This window comes from Episyrphus balteatus, chromosome 3, assembly GCF_945859705.1.
Source record: "Episyrphus balteatus chromosome 3, idEpiBalt1.1, whole genome shotgun sequence".
NCBI lineage: Eukaryota > Metazoa > Arthropoda > Insecta > Diptera > Syrphidae > Episyrphus > Episyrphus balteatus.
This window is the reverse complement of record NC_079136.1, coordinates 58570730-58592929: the sequence shown is the minus strand read 5'-3', so window position 1 is coordinate 58592929 and position 22200 is coordinate 58570730. Positions and strand designations below refer to the sequence as shown.

Sequence of the window (22200 nt, the reverse complement as noted above, 5' to 3'; positions counted from 1 at the left end):
TGTTTGTAGGCAGGTTTTAGCAGATTAAGGACTTAGCAGACTAAGGTCTTAGTAGACTACGGTCTGAACAGAATATGGTCAGGAGAATATGGTCCCAACTAAAAAAAAATCTTCACTACGGTGGTGATGGTGTTAGCAGAGTATGATCTTAAAAGACTATTTCTAAGCTAAATTAAAATTTTTGCTTTGAGAAAGTTTAAATTTTATGAAAGAAGGGCCCTGTGTTAATGTCCTTAATAGATTCCAACATATCAGATCCTTCAATATATTTTTTTTTTTTGCTGTTCATTACAATCAAAGTAGGTAATATGGAGTCAGAAAACATTGTAAAGCATTGACAGGTAAACATCTTTTGATGCAGACAGATGTGTGATTTCTTTTTTTATGCAATTTCAAAGTTCTTTGCCTTTTTCTTAACTGGAATGCCCTCATGTATGAGCTGCCATTATGTATGCCAAAATGCTTTTTATTTTTTGTTTCCTTAAAAAAAAGTTGATGCTGTTTCCTTAAGTAAGTTCTATCTTTGTATTTATTTATTTATGCAGTCACAACAACAACAACAAAAAAAACTATCCCTACTAATGTATCTAAAAGATACTATATAGGTAGTTTGTCTGACCAGACTAGTTCGTTAAAATAAACCAGCAGAATCTTGTCGATGGTTTTTTTTCTTCTTCCTTTTTTTTTTTTGTTTTTTAAGTTGAGATTGTGCAAACGTTTTTTGTATGTTGATGTTGAAAGAAAATTCTTCTTATACTTTTTTTTTTTTCTTATTTTGGTTTTCTAATGGACAATCTAGATAACGAGAACCCTTAACTAAAAGGCGCAATAGCAAATAACAAAAAAAAAAAAAAAAAACAGCCTACAGGAACAAAGATGGTGCCTTTATACAGATGGTTTTGGCTTTGGGAAGTCTTTCTTTCTTATAATAAAATACAAGTAAAAACCAATAAAAATGCCATCAAGAAGATACAAAATGAATAACTTGCAAATGCAAAGTTAAAGTTAATTTTAAAAGAATTTGTTGAAGGAAAATATTTATTTTTTTAATTAAAGTTAAAAATTTATTTAAAAAAATTCTGGAACTAAAAAAATTCATATAAAGGTCACTCTAAGGAAAACCACAAGAATTTCATATAAAAAAAAAACTGAAAAAGTCCCATTTGAACATTAATTTCAAGATGAAAACATATTTAAAGTTTCTTTCACTTGTGTTTGTTCGCCTTTTTTGTGAGGTGAAAAATTAAACAAAAAAAAAGTTACCGGCAACATATGCAAAACTAAACTTTCGAAATGGTTTTTTTTTTTTTGTACTACCTACCGCAAACACCCTTAAAAGATATACAAACCATAGGTACAAAGAAGTGTATAGAATAACGACACGCTTTTTCGCAGCGCAGCGCAATTTCAATTCAAATGGTTTTTCATTTGCTTATAACCTACGACGACTCTGGTACGACGAAGAGCTTTTTTTTTGTGTGTGTCTTGAAAATGAATTCGTGAATATTATATCACATTGTATCTTAGAGATACATTATCTGCATTCATAGTCTAGTCGTATATATCTTAAAATGCAGATTTTTTTTTTTTTCGTTTTTTAGTCGTTTCACTTTTCACCAACACGCTCCATCAGTGCTTTGTTATAAAAAATAAAGATACTGAATTACTCTTCAGTATAATCCCACTGACTGTCTATTTGTCTGTCTGTTTAAAGTCTTGTATCTTATATACAACTTGAATTAATTTTTTTTTTTCGTAAATCTGTCTATCTATTGCTACCTACATATAAGTAATCAACATCTATCGACAAGAGGATAATAGTTGATTTATAAATATTTTACTCAGATAGACTGTCTATTTGCGGTATAGAGATAGATACACAAACACTTCAAATCTCTTTAACAAGCCTTGATTTTTTTCTTCAAGTTTTTTATATGAACGCTGCGCTGGCAGGTGAGAGATAAAAAGTCGATTCACGAGATTATGAAATTACGCCTTAAATTACTGTAATTGACCGATTTGTTGTAAGACGATAAGAAATCTGGATATAAAAAAATATCAAAACTATAGCATTAGAGATTTGCCAATTATTGGCAAAGAGGTGACGAAATATACATTTTTGCGATATACACAAGTGCTGTGTGTAATAATATGACCAGTTGAGATACTTTTAACTGCATTTTATGATAATTAAGTTAGGTAGAAACTAAATTATTTGACAATTCTAATAGGTACTTAGTCAAAGGCCTTGATATGTCTTAAAATAAGATGAAAAATGAAAATATCAAACTAAAAAGTAGGTACTGAAGAAGTTTTTATGAGGTTTTGAATTTATAGCATCACCACGAGTTCTTTCAAATTTTTGTACGAAATCTAAGAATTGCACTAGACTTTTTTCTTGCTGAGAGAATTGCTGGCATACCCATCAAGCAACATAAGTCAGAACAAACAAGACCAAATATAACAATATAATGGTATACCTCAGGGTGGTGTTCTATCTCCTCTACTATTAATTTTACTGATGAATAAGTTACGTAAGATAGATGTGAAGTGGGAACAGTTAACTAAGCAGTTAATTTGGTAATGTGGAGTCATGAAAAATGTTTGGAGGAAAGTTCTTAACTGGACCATGACTTGTCGACCATATTAGTCATATCGAAAGGAGAGACCTTAAGAAGAAATATAGGCCTAAAAACTTCTGAAACAAGATTATCTAAAAACCCCAATTCATGGACTCTTTTTGACTGACAAAATCGATTAGAATTCGTTAATTTTGAAAAAAAAACACAGATAATTTTAATATCCAAGTCTTTTAAAAGGACCTTAAAGGGGCTTAAAAGAATTAAGTTAATTTCAAGGAACTTTAAGTTCAAATGTTTGGCTTTTGGACAAATTGTTATAAGCATATTTTATCAATTTTAAAATTAAACTTACCTAGAAAATGAGTAAGTTCTTAGGTATCTATAAACCATTTATAGTTAGGAAGGAAAGTCCCAAAAAGTTGAAAAAATCCGAAGACGTGGAACTATAACACCACAAGTTGAGTAATATTTAAAAATTAACCTTCGTTTCCAACAGCTATAACTGAATATTTCTAAAACCTGATAGATTCTTCTGATAACTGTGGAATAGTAACTATGGAATATAAAAACTCCACAAAGGATCCTAACCAAAACAGAACACAAAAAAAAAAAGAAAGAAAAACCATGCACCGGCTTCTGTTAAATTCAAAAACTTTCCCCATACCAAAATATATTCTGTTATACAATAGGCATAATACAATTTGCATTCTTCCTGCAGGACACACGTATCGGTACCTTTACCTTTTCAAAGTATATTTTGAATAAATTCTGATTTATGATACCACATCAGAATTCTTGACCAAAATATTTTCTTTATTGTTTTTATCAAACAGACAAAAACAAAGAACTACCTGTTCATAATTCATATTTCATGAATAAATATCTGTGATGGAACAGTTGCACTCGCACGATCTTACCTATAACAAAAAAAAAAGGACATGCAATCGACGATGACATCCTGACCCAATTTTTTTTTGAATATTTTTTTTTTTATTTTGCAAAATCATCTGTCCTGTAGTCCAGATATGAAAATACCCATCGATTTGTTGGTCTTCCTTTTTTGCATATTAGAAGAAAAAAAAATAATAATTTATGACTCCTTTATTGAACGAGGATATTTTTTGTGTTATATACAATTTGCATGCGTAGTCTCGTCAATGGATATTATTTTGCAAACTTTCACCTTACATTGCTTTGTTTGCGTATTTTCCAGATTTATTTTCAAAATATTAGAAACTATTTTTTTTTTGTTTTTTTTTTTCTATGAAGATGGACAGAAAAAAAATTATATGACCAAATACATTAGTTCTTCCTGACTCTGCATGACTTCTTATGAATGAAAGGATATTTTTTCATATTTTTTTTTTTTTTTTTGGTAATTTTACTTACGTAAGACCTGCTGCCACCAAACAACCCAACAAACACCGCCACAGGCTTCAGGATATATCTGCAATAAAAAAAGATAAAAAGAATATTTTTTTTCTGCGACAAACGCAAAGAAAAACAAAAATCAATTGTATTAAAAAAAAATATATATAATATAAAGGAAGAGAAAGTCAGCGGTAAAAATATGATTTCATATTTCTTTTTATGATCCATGATGGTGTCCTTTTTATGATATACAGTCTTAGGAAGAGAAATCTTTGCACAATAAAAAAAAAAAGAGGGAATTATGTAACCTTGGTTGTTGGGTTTGTTTTTTTCTAAGACTGTTACCGGTTTTGGTTTATTATGTTTTTGGGATTGATATCGGGGACAAGGACGAATTCAGTTGAATGTATAGGTATTTATTATTTTATATATTTTATTATGATAAACACAAGATGCTTCTGCAAGGATTTCCAGTTTACGTCGTGATTTCAATGCGACACGGTAGAGAGCGGTTGTTTTTTCGGGCAAATTCAGTTAGAGTTTGATAGTTTTTAGGTGAAATGTGTGTAAAAGTGTAAAAAAAAAGTACTAAACCTCCTCATATTCTTCCAACTCATATTCTTCTTAGTCTCAAAATTCGTCGATCATTTCTTATTTCTGTAGAAAAATTTCTTGGCAGAAGATAATTTATCTTTACAAATTAATGTGTCCTACTTTAAATTTTTTTTGTTACCCAAAAGTGGTCCTTCAAAGGATCACCCAAAAAATTACTGAATATTAATCTTCCAACTATATCCCCATTCCATATAGTCCCTATCAGTATTGAATACCGCATATTTCAGGACTCTGCATTGAATAACATTTCGATCACTTAATTCGCATATTTATCACATAACTTTCGCATATAACACATTGCATTAACGAAATTTTAATCCGCTAAATTATCACTGCAAAACACTGAACCTATACGGTGTAATGACATATACCTACGCAATGGAAAATATCTCGACCAAACAACAACGAAATTTATATTAAATTCTGGTGCACCCTTGATAAACGCATTATCCTTTGCCTGGGCTATATACCTACGCCGCGTAGCGCCAACTCAAAATGCGAGCTCCCAATTTCAATTAATATTCAATGGGTGAAAAAGAATCAAGGATCAATAAATTGTTCTATTATTATGATTATTATTTTTAATAATAACATCATCCTTTTACCAAACCGACCGACACCTACCGACGGATAGGATATGAAACAGTGTTACGCAGTGTTGAGTATTATGTTCAACTTGCAACTATTAAAGGACATCGATATTCAATTTACATAGGGAAAGGTAGATACCTCTGCCTACCTATACTACACCTGTATCGTTTTTTGTTATTGAGTGCGAGTGTGTCTGAGGTAGATATCCTGGAAAATTGGTGAAAATGCATTCTTAATTATTTCGAATTGGGTTTTTCTGTCTGTATCTTTGATGAAGAGATGTGTGTGAATAAAATTCCAAATATATGGAAACAAAAAAAACTTACTTTAATATTTTTTTTTTTTTTATTTTTTAATAAAATTTTAAGTATTTTTTTGTTTGTTTATAATTCGTATCCTACCCTTGATTGTTAAACCTGCACCGTTCAATTTTACTTTATTTTTTTTTATTTTTTTAAAGCTGTGAATTTAATTATTATTTTTTGTGCTCATGTATGTGCTGTTTTTCTTGTTATTTAACTGTACCTTTATGATGTGACTTCATATATAATATTTTTCAATATATAAATATGGCTGCGGAAATTGCTTTGGTAAAAAAAAAATAAAACTATAAATATTTTTATATTAACTGTTTAATAAGTGTTTTTTGATTGTAAAAAAGTTAAATATATTTGATTAATCAATGTTTTTTATTTTCTTTTTCTCTTTGTTTTTAATCTTTTTTCTAGGTAAGTGATGATCATATCTATTCGATGAAGCTTTATAATTAAGTTTGAGAAGACTTAAGAAAATTAAGAACTTAAGAAGATAAAAAATATGGCAAACATTTGTAACTGAGTGAGTTTTGTTTAATGTAAGAATTGTGTTATACATACCTAAATTATATCCTCTTGAAGATTATTGGAATTTAAAACAAAAAAACAAAAATGATTTTTAATTTTACCTACCTACTAATTTTTTTTAATATAAAAAAAGATTTTACTTATACATCATTTTTAGGAATTAAATATTTTATAATTAAACTTTAAGAAAAACTGATTGAATTTTCAGGCTAGGATTTAGTACCTATAAACCATTTGTTTGGCTTTTCTCTATGGGACAAAATAACTAATAATTCAATGCGCTCATTTTATTCTTAATAACAACAGTATAGGTATTATGCAAACAAAATAAGGATGTCAAACATTTTACCTACATAAAAAATCCAATAACTTTTTACAAAATCATCGAAATATTTTGATTACCTATAGTTTATTTAGGTTAGACCTTAGACGTTATAAAGTACCTCAAAATTTTATTCCAAAGCAGCTGTATTATTCAATGGTCGTTTTACTCCGTTTTCGACTACTTATACAAACATGAGAAAAACACTATACCTATAGGTATAGGGTCTTTTATATAAGGTTTTTGCCATATAGGCCTCATTTTTTAAGTTCTTTTTCTTCAGCAACATTTTTGCAACCATATCATAATCACCAAGCCTTTTTTGATTGCAACTTAAATCCGTGAAACTTTTCACTAAGTTCTTAAAATTATTTCATAAAACCTTAGTAGTATTTTGAACTACAAACAGCCACCAAAAAATTAATATATTTTGATTTGAAATAGAACCTAAAATAGTCGTTAAAATGATAACACTGATTTACAAGGGTTTTGTTGCCGAAACAAAAATATACTTTTTTGAAGGTTTTCGGTGTGCTGAACTCGAATCTGAAGTCAAAAACAACTTATCAGCTCCCGTTTTTGAAATATTACCGTTAGAAAATGCAAAAAAACGTTTTTTTGAGTTCTACGGATATTATTCTGTAAATCTTTTCAATATCTTTTGTATTGCCCGAGATATCTTTAAACTGAAGTCAGTGGGTTTGGCTTCATATATCATAATAAGATAATGACGTTATAAAATTTATAAAAATACCAAACAACTGAGGATATCTCGGGCAGTAAAAAAGATATCGGAAAGATTTAAACAGATTTAAAAAGGTGGTAAATAGTTCTTATAAAAACCGTTACTAAATATGCTCAAACAATTTTCCATGTATAAAAGAATAAGGTCCGAAGTGCTGCATTTTCTAACGGTAATATTTCAAAAACGGGAGCTGATTAATTTTTTTAACTTCGGATTCGAATTCAGCACACCGAAAACCTTCAGAAAAGTATATTTTTGTTTCGGCAACAAAAAAAAAGTTTAATTTTGTTAACCAGTGTAATCATAGACTTGAATTTCGGACCTCTTCTAGTTTTCCGCATTTTTTTATATTTTTTTTCGGTTAAGCTGGCAAATCTTTAAACAATGTTTTGAATAAAATATGAACGCTAAATAGTATTTTTTTAAAATAATAGGTAACTTTTAAGATTCAGACCTATTAAAAATGTGGACCAATATTTTAATTGATAAATGATATCTAAGACTTTTTTTTAAATATAAAATATTTATGAAATTTAAGAATGTTGATAGTTCAATTTCGAAAAAATATTCAAAAATGAGGTCTTCCTATGTGTTTTAATGTGATTCCCTATCAAAAAAGTTTCTATGAAATCACTAGCTTTATTAATTAACATAATTACATAAGGTAACTTTTAAGATTCAGACCTATTAAAAATGTGGACCAATATTTTAATTGATAAATGATATCTAAGACTTTTTTTTAAATATAAAATATTTATGAAATTTAAGAATGTTGATAGTTCAATTTCGAAAAAATATTCAAAAATGAGGTCTTCCTATGTGTTTTAATGTGATTCCCTATCAAAAAAGTTTCTATGAAATCACTAGCTTTATTAATTAACATAATTAAGATACCCCTTCCACCCCCACCATCCAAACTCATTTGCCATATCTCTGCAATTAAAATGAGCAAAAACATAAGCGAATATTATTATTTTACTTCACTTAATCCACTTCCTCTTGTTTTTCTATTTTATTTCTATAACTTGCTTATTTTTTTTCTTCCTAAATAAGAATTCACATCAAAAGAAAAAAAAAAAAAAAGAAAAATATAAAAAAAACACATTCCTGTCGTGCTCTATCTTCTGTGACAACGAACTGTGTTATCTTGCTTGCCTCAGGCCACCCCACGCAAATTAAACATATTTCTTCTGCCTGATGCCGCCGCTACTGCTGCGTCACCCTTATAATTCTGATATCAGTGCGAGAGAAGGCCTACTACCAGTACCACCCTCTCTCTAACAATATCCACCTGCTACCGAAATCTATCCTTAAACCGCTATTCTAACATTGGCACCCATATTATCTTTCACTTTATGCCTATATAGATGTATTTGTGTGTGTTTTTGGTAAAAGCCTAACGGGCTTTTGGCAAAATCTAGACTATATTTACAATAGTATTGGTAGGTATTGGATGATGATGGTGGTTAAAGAGGGGTTGGTGGGTAGAGAGTATAGCCATGATGGCTGGCAGAAATTAGGTGAAATTATCTATTGCTGCTGCTATTGCTTGCCTCAGCATTGTCTTATGTCACTTTGGGCTTAAAATTTATTGCTTCATGTGTTGTATGGCGGTAGCAATAGCAGCAAATTATTGTTTCTATATCCCCTTTTCTTTCCTTAAAGCTATATCACAGTGGTAAGCACTGTTTGGCACACTCTTTCTATACCGATTTCGGTACACGAATTTCTGTTGTACTTCATCTTTTTCTCGCTAAGGATACCAAAAAAAAAAAGGGTGAGCCTGAGCATCGAAATCGAATTAAGGCTTGTAAATTTCCCATTTTGTGTGTAGAGAGACCGTTTTTTTGATAGATTACCTTCCACTTCCAAAAATATAATAGGAAATAGAAAATTTCGACGTGTTTTTTTTTTGTCTCTAGCATTCTAGTTCATTTTTAATTAAAAGGGATGTGATTCGAATTATTTGAAGAGGGTGCGATATGGTGTAAATTCTATAGTTTTATACCTCTCCAATCTCCCTGGAACTCAGTTGGTACTTCATTCAACCCTTCTCAAAATTTGTTAAACTGCAAATTATGCCGATACCAATGGTATTTTTCGATACCAGTTTTGTTCCCTTTTCATACCTTTCTATAGAACAGAGAAAATGGGGGATAAACTTTCTCTATCTCTCTCTCTTTCGATCCTAGCTCTGGGTTGACATTCCAATAAGTTGCCCTGTTAGACATTTTGTACCCGGTAGGACTTTTGACCTGGTGATGAATGTCTGCAAAATGTATGTGCGACTATGAAAGTGTGTGTCCATTGCATTCCGCATTGAATGACCCTACGAACTCTTGTTGTTGTTGTTGTTGTTGCTGTTTCAACTGAAATTTAATTACACAATATTATATTATTGCTAAATGCTAACGTGTTCTATACTATTAAGGTGAAAGCAGAATACATATTCACATACCTAGTTCATAATTAATTACATGGGTGGATGTGATATATTTCTACATGTATAGGTACAATACATAGATAAATATATTTGAGGAATGTTTGCAATAATGAGATCGAAGGCACGGCTGGCATGCGACATCTGTTAATTTATAAGCCAAACAAAACACCACAAATGAACTTGCTGCTGCAACACAACAAAATTCCTATCCATTTATTTATACCTATGTATATCTATAGTTTCACTGCATTGTCCTCGCTTACATACATATATCCTGACCGAAATTGCATATTGAAATTAAATTCTTTGTAAAAGTTTTTCCTTTTTTGTTGAATAATAGTTAAATTGTCATATAATAAATTAGTCAGGAAGGGAAGGTGTATACAACTGTGATAAATATGTATAGCATGGATGCAATGTGTGAAAATGGTTTTATTAAATAAAATGTCAAATCGAGATTTATTTTTCTAATAAGAATAGGAACAAATTGGCTGACAAAAATGTACAAAGATAATAGGGTTACCTACCCAATAAATATTTGATTGATATCCTAGTTCAGTAGGCAAATCATAAGTACAAAAATTAAAGGGTAAATTCAAGGCCTAGCCCTAGTAACAAATTGAGTATCTAAAAATAAAAGATTTATACAAATTAGCTAGTGTAAAAGTTTGAGCATAACATTTAACAGCTTCTAATCTCATTAAAAGTTGCTTGTTTAAAAAATGTTGACACCTCTTCTCCAAAATTACCATAAACTATGAAACATAAAACATTTTTGTTTTCACGAGAGTTTAGTATAAGGCCTTAAATTCTATGGATTAGCTGACTTCTTCCAGTTACTAGATAGTAGATTAATGTCTTTTTGAATGCAACCAGCTAGAAATAAAAGAAGAAACGATTCCACAGTTAGTGTTTACTTCAGGATGACCTTTGTAGAGTTCTTTAATATTTTTCAAACGTTCCATTACGATCCAATATTATTTGATCTCTGATCATTCAGCTTCACTCTATGAAGCGTCTTGTAAACAGGCCAATAGCGTCAGTAAAGTATTACCTAAAACTTATTCGATAGTACCTCAAAGACGTGAAAAGCTCATGGAGAACGAATGCCTTGTGTCTTACAAACTTCAACTATTCCAGTGTTCGTAAGTTAATTTATTGGCAACAATAGAGGGAATTATCACGGCTTATAGGTGATATGCACTACTTTTGATAGTTTTGTCAATTCCTCACAACAGTTAGCACCCCTGAAAAAGGCTTCGTGATGGAGGCTGGACTTGAACACAGTACCTCCGACATGTTAGCACAGTCACACAGAAAAAAAGTTCTTACCTGGGGGTGCGTTTATGTTAAGCATATGTTTTTTGGGTTTGCTGAAACCGAGTCAAAAATCCATTCTGCCCCATCACATCAGGTTTTCGAGGATTTTACATTTTTATAGATTTGGTTAACGAATAAGTTTAATTCCTTCTGTGAAATTTTCTTCCAAAGTAATCACAGCATTGAATAAATTGTTTTTGAAGCTTTTCAAAGTTATAGCCACTGAATTCTTTCATGAGCTCTTATAAATTCGTAGGAATTCCAAGTAGGTATAATCTAACATTTAAGAAAAAGTAATAAGTTGATTCCACAAAATTATTTGAATATTACTTTCAATCCTTTATACAAATGTATTTTTAAATGCCGGTGATATATTCTCTTCTAATGAGCTCTAACCATATTAGAAAAGAAACGTTTTTGAGTTATATACAAAAAATATTTTTCTACCACAACTAATTTCCAAGAAACATCCTTACCAATTCAAAAAAAAAAATCTTTTTCATTTAGCGAAAAAAAAATTTATTCGAACAAGCATCATAAATATTTCTTTAACTTAAGTGCACGCACTTTATCTTCCATCGACCATGAAGAAATCGTACCTATATAATCGCATACCTCCTACATTTTATCGAAAAGAAGATACGAAAAAGTTTTTATCTTAAAAAAAAGGAGTTCGCTTATCAAGTAGCTAAAAACGAATCCTTACATAGTTCAACCTCCTCCTCCGCCCTTCTGATGATGATGGTAAACCGAAATTCTCATTCCCCCTTTTTATTTTTTTTAAAAAGAATAAAATGAAATTCAAGTACTTTCTCAAGCAATTCAGCAGAAAATCAAATCAATATACAAAAGGGATGTTCTCACATTCACTATAGGATGTGTATATTTTTTTCTTTTAGTCCTTTTAAACATATCTAACCATAGCTATACAAAATTGTATTGAGAAAAAATTGAAAACAATTTATTAGCATCATGCATATAGTAGCAAGCGAGTAGTATAGCTAAGATAAAATAGCAAATAATTTGCATATGAAAGTGATTGAGAAAGGTTGTTTCCCTTTTTTCTTTCCTGATTTTATTCTATTTGGTTGTTGTTTTTTTTTTTATTTTTATTTTGTGTTTTGTTACTTCTAAGAATTGGGTGTGGATATAGAGATGTGGAATATGTGATGGTATATTGGTATCTTAAGAGATATCGGTTTGGATGATTTTTTTTTGCTCTGCTCTGTCGACTGGGTTTCTTCAAATTGTTTTGCTCTCTATTTGGGAATATCCCTTTTTTTTGGGAAATAGGGAAAATGTATCTGCATTACGATGTGAGATATTGCAACAAGATATCTATAGAAAAAAAATATCTTGTAGGGGAAATGGTGAAATCAGTATTTCACTTAATTTAACAAGAAAAAACAACATTTATCTTAATTTATTAGATAGCTAATAAATGTAAGTGCAGTTTTATATGATTGAATTGGCCAGTTGTATAAGATAGTGCTTTTTGGAAAAAAAAAAGTTGCCGTTGATAAAGAAATGCTTAAAGGGGTAGGCATTCGGATTTCAGCTATTCGATTTCAAACAAACATTAGATCTTATTCAGTAACAAGAAGAAAGTTAGAATCGCTGAAAAAAGTAAGATCTGTAAGGATTCTACTATTAATTTATCAATTTCTGGGAGAAACCTGCTTAAACCCAGCGTCTAGCTAAGACGAAAAACTCCAATTCAAGTTCGGGAAAATCTCATGGAAATTATCATTTGCGTGAATATTTCATCAACGCATTTCACAGCAACTATTCATAGTAAAACCTTTTTGCTTGGCAAAATTTATGTTCTATAATATACATAACTTTGGACAGTTTCCTTTTTAATTTGCCTCGTTACACTTTGTGGAATGTATTGATTTTTCATTTCACATGAGGTAGATTCAAGTGAAAAAAAAACAACATAAGTGAGCAAAATTATCAAAATGCATACCTAATTATATAATTATAACTAAGCACTTGATAGGTGCTTTTTGCTGGTATTTTTTTTTCAGCTTTGATATTTACAAACTTACATTCCACAAGTCATATTTTGGAAAACATAATTATTTAAAAGTGTTTAGGCTATACTTCTGTTCCTTTAGGATATTCGGATACTTTGAAATTAGCAAGAAAAAGGTTGTGGAACGTATTTATTTATGATGACTCATAAAGGCGAAAATAAACATCTTCCACTGCAAGATTAATCTACAAATTTTAACTGAAAGTCCTTAAATTTTATTCAATAACGGAAATGAGTGCGTTCCATTAAACATTTATTGGTCCTAAGACCTCTTTCTGAAGATGTGGTCCGAAGGGAGAGTGCTACCGTTAATGCCAACAAAAATGAAACATTTGTCATCTGGAACAGCTCTAATTCCGAATAGAGACTGGCTGTGGAATTAAAACAAAGCAAAATAATTATTTGGCACTACAAAATCATATTTTATCCACAACTTATATCCTCGAGATGAAAAATCCTCTAATTTTTTCAAAATTCAGCCAAGTATAAGCGCCACTATAAAAACATTGTAAACCATTATTTCAACAACTCATGTGTAAGGCTTTGATGGAATACGGAAGTATTAACTGTTAATTTATGAAGCACTTAAAAATGTATAAAAACAATGAAAACACTCAAGCGAAACTAAAAATACAAACAGAATAAAATAGACAAAATAAAATTCATTATATACCTAATGTCAATATTTTTTCTCAAGGATAAAACGACTCTATGGAATATTATTTTTTTTTGTATCCTTCTCCTTTTCAGTATAAACATATTCATGTTCATCGCCCCCAATAATAATGCGCCGACATTTTGTAGTCATAGTCGTCGTCGTCGTCGCCATAGCCTAGCCATCCTCATTCGTAGTCATCGTCATTAAATTGTTGCTGTATAAATGTCTTTTTTGATTTTGAATTTTTCAATCTCTGTGGAACGACGACGACCGACGCTGAAAATCTACAACTGGGGGTCACCAAAAATGGCACATTTAAGTGCTTCCTAGGATATATGAATGAGCTCTAGAGCATTTTAGAATCTCAAACCCAAAGGAAACACATATTGATATGGGTATTAAAAATGAGAAGAAGTAAAAGAAAAAAAAAAAAAAAAGACAACAATATTCAACTGGATAATCGTATCCTGACCGCACACATTTCCTCCTTCAAAAGGACATATCTACACATACACTACACTCGATTCTCATATATGACTTTTGTGTGAACAATTTTTAAGCTCCCCCGAGTATAGACGACGAAGAAGAAAAACCATACTCAGACGAACAAAAATAATAAAGAAAACAAAAAAGAAGAGAAAAAATAAAAAACACTCCTTTCGAAAACATATAAAGGACACAAAATAAGCTTCTCTATATTCTTGCTAAGTCCTTTTCATTCCCAAATTCTCACACCATTCATTTTTCTATGTTTTGTGGGGTCAGGTCAGTGATGCTAATGCTATCATATAGATTCTGGACCTCCCTACATCAGAGCCCCCTTCTCCCCAACTCACAAATGCTGTGGCCTCTCCTCTCCTCACTCTGCTCGAAAATGCATGAAACTTTTCGTTGCCAAATTGCTTTAGTTGTCATGAAATATTAGTTTGCCGCATATACACCAGCAGAACCAAAGCCATCCAGCATCTCTCTGTCCCCATCTCTTCTCCCGACATATTCTATAAGAAGCACAGCAGCAGCAAGCGCATTGGCGGCACATCTAGCGACAGTTTAAAAACGGAATGAGATTTTTGAGATATATTTTATAAGCGGGGATATTTGTATATTTGCGGTCCTTATCCCGGTCATTCATATAGAACCAATAAAAGGACACAAGGCAAACAAACTAACAAAAAAAAAAAAAAAAGACAAATATAAAAGCCATCTTCAACATACAATGTATCTGTATGTGAGTTTAGGCAAGCAAACAAGTATAAAAGAAAAAAAGGAACAAAAAAAAAAAAAACTGGCAGAAAAATTCCTTTCAACCAAAAGGATGATTATACAATATGAATATAGTAAATTTTTGTTTGTGTATGAGTGTAATTTTTTAGAAGTTTTGTTGAAAGGTAATAAACCATCGATGGCTAGAAAATCTTCCATAGACCAACCTAGCCTTTTTTCTTAAAAAAAAAACTCAAGCACTTTATACCTTGACTTCAAGAGTACCTTTAGGTATCTAAAAAAAATGGAATAGATACGGATACGGGTCATGAAAAAAAACCATCCTATATCTTTTCGCATATACCTACTGAATATATTAAAAGCATTCAATCTTTTTTTATGAGCATCTTCTCTCTCTCCACTTTGGCTATGTGCAGTATTATTATTATTAAAATAATCGTACGAATGGAAAATAATACTTTATTCACTGTAATTTGTGATGGAAAAGCATTATAGCGCAGAGGCAACATGGAAAAAAAGTTTATGATTTAAATTATATTTAAACGATATTTTTCGATATAAGATGGATACAAAAAAAAACCCTTTAGGGATCTTGATTTTTTTTTTGAATTTTTTTTTTTTTTATATAATATTAGTTAAAGGGTAGTGGTTTAGTATTTCTTCTGGGTTGTATAATGGAATTACTATAATTTCTTAAATTACAATTTTTCATCTTCAAGTGATTTTCTTTTCTTATATAGATTGCGGCTTCCAAACCAATATATATGTTGTCATGGTAGTTTTCTGGATGTTCTGATGATGCCAGTTTGATCGATACAAGATCATGGTTGAAAACTATATTGATTAGGGTCTTCTATAAAGATCGAAAGGGTAAATCGAGTTTAATATATTTAATAGTTAAAAATGAAAAAGGGCTAAAGCGTGAGGGCAAATTGAAAATTGGATGTTTAAGTAAATAAAATTAAATGATCCATTATGTTTCTTATTCTTGGATAAGAACATATTGAAGATTGAAGGATGTTTTCTAGGATTAAATCGATACCTATGTTTTTTTTTTTTTGTAATTTGTTTCTGTAGGACTTAAATGATGCTATAATTTGGTTTCAGAAAGCTGTTATCCAAACTCAATTTTAAGATTTTATTCCAAAGTTTAGAAATGTTGGCTTTCGATAAAAAAAAAATAGTAGATATCTACAAAAATTCGGATTGAAACGTAAAATAAATAACAGTTGTTAAGCAACTTTTAAGGAAGAACCACTTCACACCACAATGTCGTATATAAATATATGAATCATTAATAGCATTTTACGAGTAAATACCAATTTTTAAACTGTTAAGAGGCGCCAAAAAAAAAGTGTATAGTTGAAGAGTTCCTATGGGGGCTTGTCTTGAGTTTTTGAGGAAAACTTATTTGTTCATAAATATTTTTGTTTTTAAAACCAGGGTTTGAACACAACTTAAAAGTAAAAAGTTGATATTTTTAAGTGCACTTTTAGTACTATAAACTCAGACATTGAAAGATCTAGTGATTGATATGGAAAATATGAAATATGCTATCGGAAAGATAATTTTTAATCACATCACTTTATAACTAACTATTTATTTTGGGTTTTACTTTTAAAAGCCATTCAGTCTTCCACATTTCGTAAATTTAAAACCTACCTTTTTTCCAAAAAAAAAAATTGCACCTAGTTACATAACCTTAAAATTTTTACTATTATTTTTAACTATCTTTTTAAATACCTATTATTCATTCCTACTACAAGTCGACAATAATTTTTAATTTTGTTTATATATTTAAGTTTAATGACTGCAACTGCAATATCAAAACCTTGTAGAAAAGCCTTTTGTCCACATTTTAACAGAAATTGTAGTAGTTTTTCCACCCATATAAAAATTCAAAATTAGAAAAAATTTGGAATACACCTAATGTTGTCAATCAAGGAACAGTTTCACTAAGGTTGAGTTTATCAAATGGGTACCGGTACATTTTCAGAAAAATATAGACAATGCTACCTCTTTTTATTCTTTCACAAAGATGGCCGAAAAGGCGTGGCAGAAGCCATCATGAAAAGTATCATGGATTCTGAGCACAGTTTAACTCATTCACTATGCACAAAAATTCATTTTTAAATTGATGACATTTGAATCGGTCATTTTATATACCTAGCTATTTATAAAACAATTTTCATTGACATCTGCAGTTTTAACAATATGGTTTATAAAGTTTTTGAAATGACTTTTCTTCCGCACAATAGCTTCTCTAAGGCTTTATAGAAGTAAATTATCAGTAAAAGTGCTTGAAATAAGCACATTAACATTTGGGAGGATCTAAACCGATCTTGCTGCAAGTTCAATGAAATTTTCTTTATATGCCTAAACAAAAAAATAAGGAAACTCTTTTGCGTTCGTTTGAGTCTTTTCATATAACTTCTGGGGCCTCGTTCAAAATATTCCTAATCGAATTCGGTTCTGCTTTTTTGGATTTTCCAGTGAATCTCATGTTTTCTTCTTGACCAAATTTGTGTTACCAACAATTTTACGTTCCTATTTAATAAATTCATTATGCATGCAATTAAAATTGAAATTCTCTTTAAATCACTTAAGAACTTCATAGGTAACACTATCAAATATGTATAAAAGGTTAGCTGATATAGTTTTTCATTGCCTTTTAAATATTTATAAGAATTTATTAAATATTACGATAAAATAATTCTCGCACTCATTAAAATATTTCGAAACAGGGTTTTGCTCTGTCAATTTTTGTAAGCCGAACTTAAGAATTTTATAAAGTTGTAGGTAGGTATGCCCTCTCATAACTAGATGCTTAATTTATTTATAAAAAAGATATTTCCTATTATTTAGTAGCCATCGTCATTTTGTAAATGTGCATGTGCCTTCAACTGCAACCTTTCTCCTGATAACTAAATATTTGTATCCCCCCTAAATCCATAAAATATTCAAATTTTCTTCTGTCCACTCATCATAAACAATAACCGTATTATACCACGCATTGTGGTCATCTTCATTCAAAACGATTTAGATAATAAAAAAAAAATGAAAAGAAACCCATTTAATAAAGTCCCTCTAATTAAGCAATTAACTCCTGAATTTACATTATTTTTTTTTCTTCAAGAATAAAAAAAAAATAAAAAAAACCTTTTTGTGTATCTTTTCTTCATACAATTTATTAAATATTTTTTTTCTTCTCTTCCATGATTAATATACATATAACAAAGTTATACCACCTAAAGCTTAAATACCTACATATTTTATGCACGCACCAGTCTGCACCACCATCAACATCATGCGAGCGAGAGTGTAACAAATTATAGAAAATCCCCTGCAGCTAATTTGAGTTTTTGAGATATTCCTTTTGCGCTTCGTTTTATATATAAATTTTATTTTTGATATTTTATTTCTTTCTGTGTTTGTTGGTTGGTTGGCAGAGAGGGTTTCCAACAAAATACCCGGATATCTCTATGTTACTTATCCTTTAAATTTAAATTAGATCGTTCATCATTAGGTATTATTTTATCTAGGCTGCAGCAGCAGCAGCAACAGCAGTTATACCTACCTATAAGAAAGACGCACCACCAGACAGACATAGTCTGATGACGACAACGACTATAACCATTGTTGTTGTTGTTGTTGTTGTTTTCGTCGTCGTTGCCGTCGTCCTCGCCAGCCAAACAGCAAACTTCACGCCTAAGGGTGTCGTCATCAATTATTCAGTTTTGGTTTGTGTTATGCGCCGCCTAAAGGCTCTGACTGCATAAACATAATAATACCAAAGACAAAAGGCAAGAAGGGGGGCACCATACCTATCCATGAGTACTGCAATGATAGGGTTTACCTTGAGAGAGTCCACACAGTCCTTTGGTCTTGGTCAGGCGCATACCTAGTTCAATTTAAAGAACAGCAAAAGAGATTATAACCAATTTCCTGTTTTAGCTTTATTTTTATTTAGACGTTACCTATATCCTTTTTTTTTTAAATAAATTTGTTCAATCTTGGAGTAAAAAAAGGAGAAAAAAAAGAATGCAATAAAAATTTAAGAAGAGTTAGTTCTTAACTTAACAATGCTACTGGTTGTTTTGGTATCAATCAGTGTTGTGCCGGTTTTTTTACATCGAGTTTTTTACAGGGTTTTTACATGTAAAAAACTCGATGTAAGAAACTTGAAAATTAAATGTAAAAAACTCACTGATGTAAAAAATGGTAAAAAAATGAAATGTCTTGAGAAAAAAAAAAAAAATCATATGTGCAATTCACACGTGGTTGAAGTGAAATCTTAAAAATCAATAAAAAAAAATCGAAAAATATAACTTTTTTATTCCATCACTTTTTTATATGACAACCTACTATATATTGTATACCATCTGAAAGCTCAAAATATTTATATCGACCATGTCTATACAACATCTACAAAAAGGGCTAGAATTTTTTTAACCCAATTAGTTTTCATAAAAAAAGCAAAACAATCAATCTCTTTTCTCTTCTAACGCCATTAAATCAATTTTTTAAAAGACAACCTATAATAAATTTTAAATCATTATTATTTCACCTTTTATATGAAGCTTCAATCATATTTCTACCATGCCTACAAAAAAAGTAAGAATTTTTTAAAGCCAACCATGTCGAAATTTCAAACTGAGATTACGGTACTTCCTCTACTGCTGGCTGGTCATCGGCAACAAATCTTCATAGGTGTTTTGAGGTATTTTTTAAGTTTTTCAATTAAAGATTATATAACTTGTAGAGCACGTGCCGTTATGTGCGATATATATTAAATGAAAGGTAATATTTTCAGCATGCGTATTAAAGTTAAATAAATTTGTTATGTGATCTATGTGTTTAGAAACATCTTTTCGACGTTATCTCAGATTTTTGAATATGAAATTAATTGAAATTTTGCACAATCATAATTTATTTGTTTACCTATCTACTATATAAATTTCATTCATCTATCTATAAAAACATAAAAGTTATGATATGATCAATTGATTTTTCGTGTTGCTTTTTCGTTTCATCTTGTTTCAAACCACTACGATACTAAAGAAGTTTTCACTTCAAAATTAAATGATTAAATCTTTTATGTTTTTTTTTTCAACTATTTGCAGAAAAAGAAGAACATTAGTTTTGAACGATGGTTATTAAGTTAATTTCACCAAATTTGGGCTCTCGAGAAAAAAGACCATTAATGACTTTGGAAATACTTTTTACCTGTCAAAATGAATGCGTTTTTGAAGTTATCTACCGTTTTATACCATTTTTTACTCTTTTTAAATTTTTTACACATTATATACCTACCATTTTTTTACAGTTTTTTTACACAAAAAAAAATGTAAAGAACAGTTTTTTACACGAAATCGCCCATTAGTATCAATAACTTCAAGGCATTTAAACAAATAACTGATCAGGTCAAAAATATCAATTTCTATTATAAAGTAGGAAAGGTATGCAATTATCATCTCAAATAGGTAATCTAACAATCAATTTTGATTCCTCATTACGACCGTATCTATACTTGTAAAACCGCCCTCGCAGCCATAACCATTATCTACATCATTCTCTTAACTAAATCAACCATATCAACATGAATATTTAAAAACAAAAATTTTATACAAATTCATAGAACTCAAAGAAACACACACAAATTTTATCCCAGGGACTATATCCCTGATGATGGTGATGGTGGCGTTGAAATCATTTAAAATGTAAATCTCTTCATAAAGTGGTCACAGCACGTCATCATCATCATATCGTCTCAATGCCATAAAAAAAAAAACCCTATATGAAAATCAAAGGAAAAATATACATAATAAAATCGAAGGGCGTATGGTTCTTCTATGGGTTCTTCTAGAGGTATTGGTTTAGGATTTTTCAAAAAAGATCTGTCTGTTTTACCGCATTTTGTAAAACCACTCTTTCGATATAAAGATATAGAAATGATGGTTATACACCATTTAAATATTTTAAACCATGTTATTGGAATTTTATGACATTATAAAGAGTGGAACGTTGTCTTTTTATTCGGTTTGGGGAAATAGAAGGCGTTAAATTATATGAATCATTGAAACAACAACGAATTTAGAAGGATTCAAAAGAAAGAAGATTGAACTTTTTTTTTCCAAAATATGATCAATTACTGTAGATTTATTTGTATTCGATACAATACACATGACTTTTGGTTTTGGTACCAAATTAGGGTTGAAAAATTGAGTGCGAGAATGGATACTAGAGACACCCCATCCCAGAATACAAAACACCATATGTGTTGGGATGCAAGTTAAATCATACAATCTCATCCCCCTTTTTTTTCATGGTCCTTATCTTTTTTTTTTTTGTTTTTAGTTGTTGTTGTTGGTATAAATATGTGCAATGCAGCATTCCGGCCCGTTTTCCGTTGGAGGAATACAAAATCGAAATAAAAGACATTGGTCACGTATTTTCTACGAAAGAAAGGGATTTTATTGCCATTTCGAATTGAAATATATAACGTGTACGTATGTTTTGGGGAAGACGTTTTGCCATATATCACTTGTACTATAGGTTTATCTATGTAGATATACTTCTTCCATTTCCACTTGCACATAGTCTCGTTGTACTATAACAGACAAAACACTCATTTTATGCGGGTTAACTTTGTGATATATATAAATAAAAAATGGCGAGAAAAATGCGGTATTACTTTCTTCTTTATATAATATTCTTTTTCTGTATGATTTATAATAGTTCATATAATGTGTATAAAGAAAAGAATGCTGGAGCAACAAGCACATGCGTGATATTGTTTAGTTTTGTTTCTTATGGTACAGCGAAATGTGGAAGAGTGTGAAGCGTACATCATATGCATCAGGACTTATTGTCTTAAAGAAGTTTGTAATTTTGTATTTTTAATTCATCATGACTTAATTTATCAATACCTACTTTATTTATATTAAGAAATGTCAATTGACAGAAAAAAGGTCTAAAATTTTATGGTTTTTAGTCCATAACTTTTGAAATATAATATTTTGAGAATTAAAAACTTAGAGCGATGTTAGAAACATCTTTTACTATCTTTATCAGGTTTTAGAAATTCAATTTTTTAGAAAACGGGTATCGGTTGAAAAATGTTTTTTTACTGTAAAAGCCATATTTTGGAATTTTTTTCAAAACAAAAAATCGTATAAGGAAGTAGACTTTTAAAGGCGAACAATTCAATAAAGAAAAGTCAATTTCTAGACCTCAGCGAAGATATAGAACACTATTTCGAACTTTTCACTTAAAAAAAACTTAATTTGCTTGAATTTTCTATTACTTTTTCAATTTTTTTTTTGTCTATTCTCTGGTTTTTGGTCCATAACTTTGGCAAGAATGAAGTTGAAAATGTAAAACTTAATAACTATGTTAGAAACAAGTTTTACAACCCGAAACTTTTTTAAAAAAATAAATTTTCGAAAA

The 22200-nt window shown here is 30.2% G+C and overlaps 1 protein-coding gene and 1 long non-coding RNA gene across 4 annotated transcripts in view; one reads left to right on the top strand and one right to left on the bottom strand.

Annotated features, from left to right (window-relative positions):
- Nucleotides 1–22200, top strand: part of LOC129913105 (homeotic protein ultrabithorax) — a 172590-nt gene that overhangs the window by 114317 nt on the left and 36073 nt on the right. The gene's annotated exons all lie outside the window — the stretch shown is intronic.
- Nucleotides 12983–13518, bottom strand: LOC129913106 (uncharacterized). Its single transcript, XR_008771981.1, has 2 exons — nt 13304–13518; nt 12983–13240 (listed from the first exon to the last, which is right to left on the bottom strand). It is a non-coding gene; the product is annotated as an uncharacterized LOC129913106 (long non-coding RNA).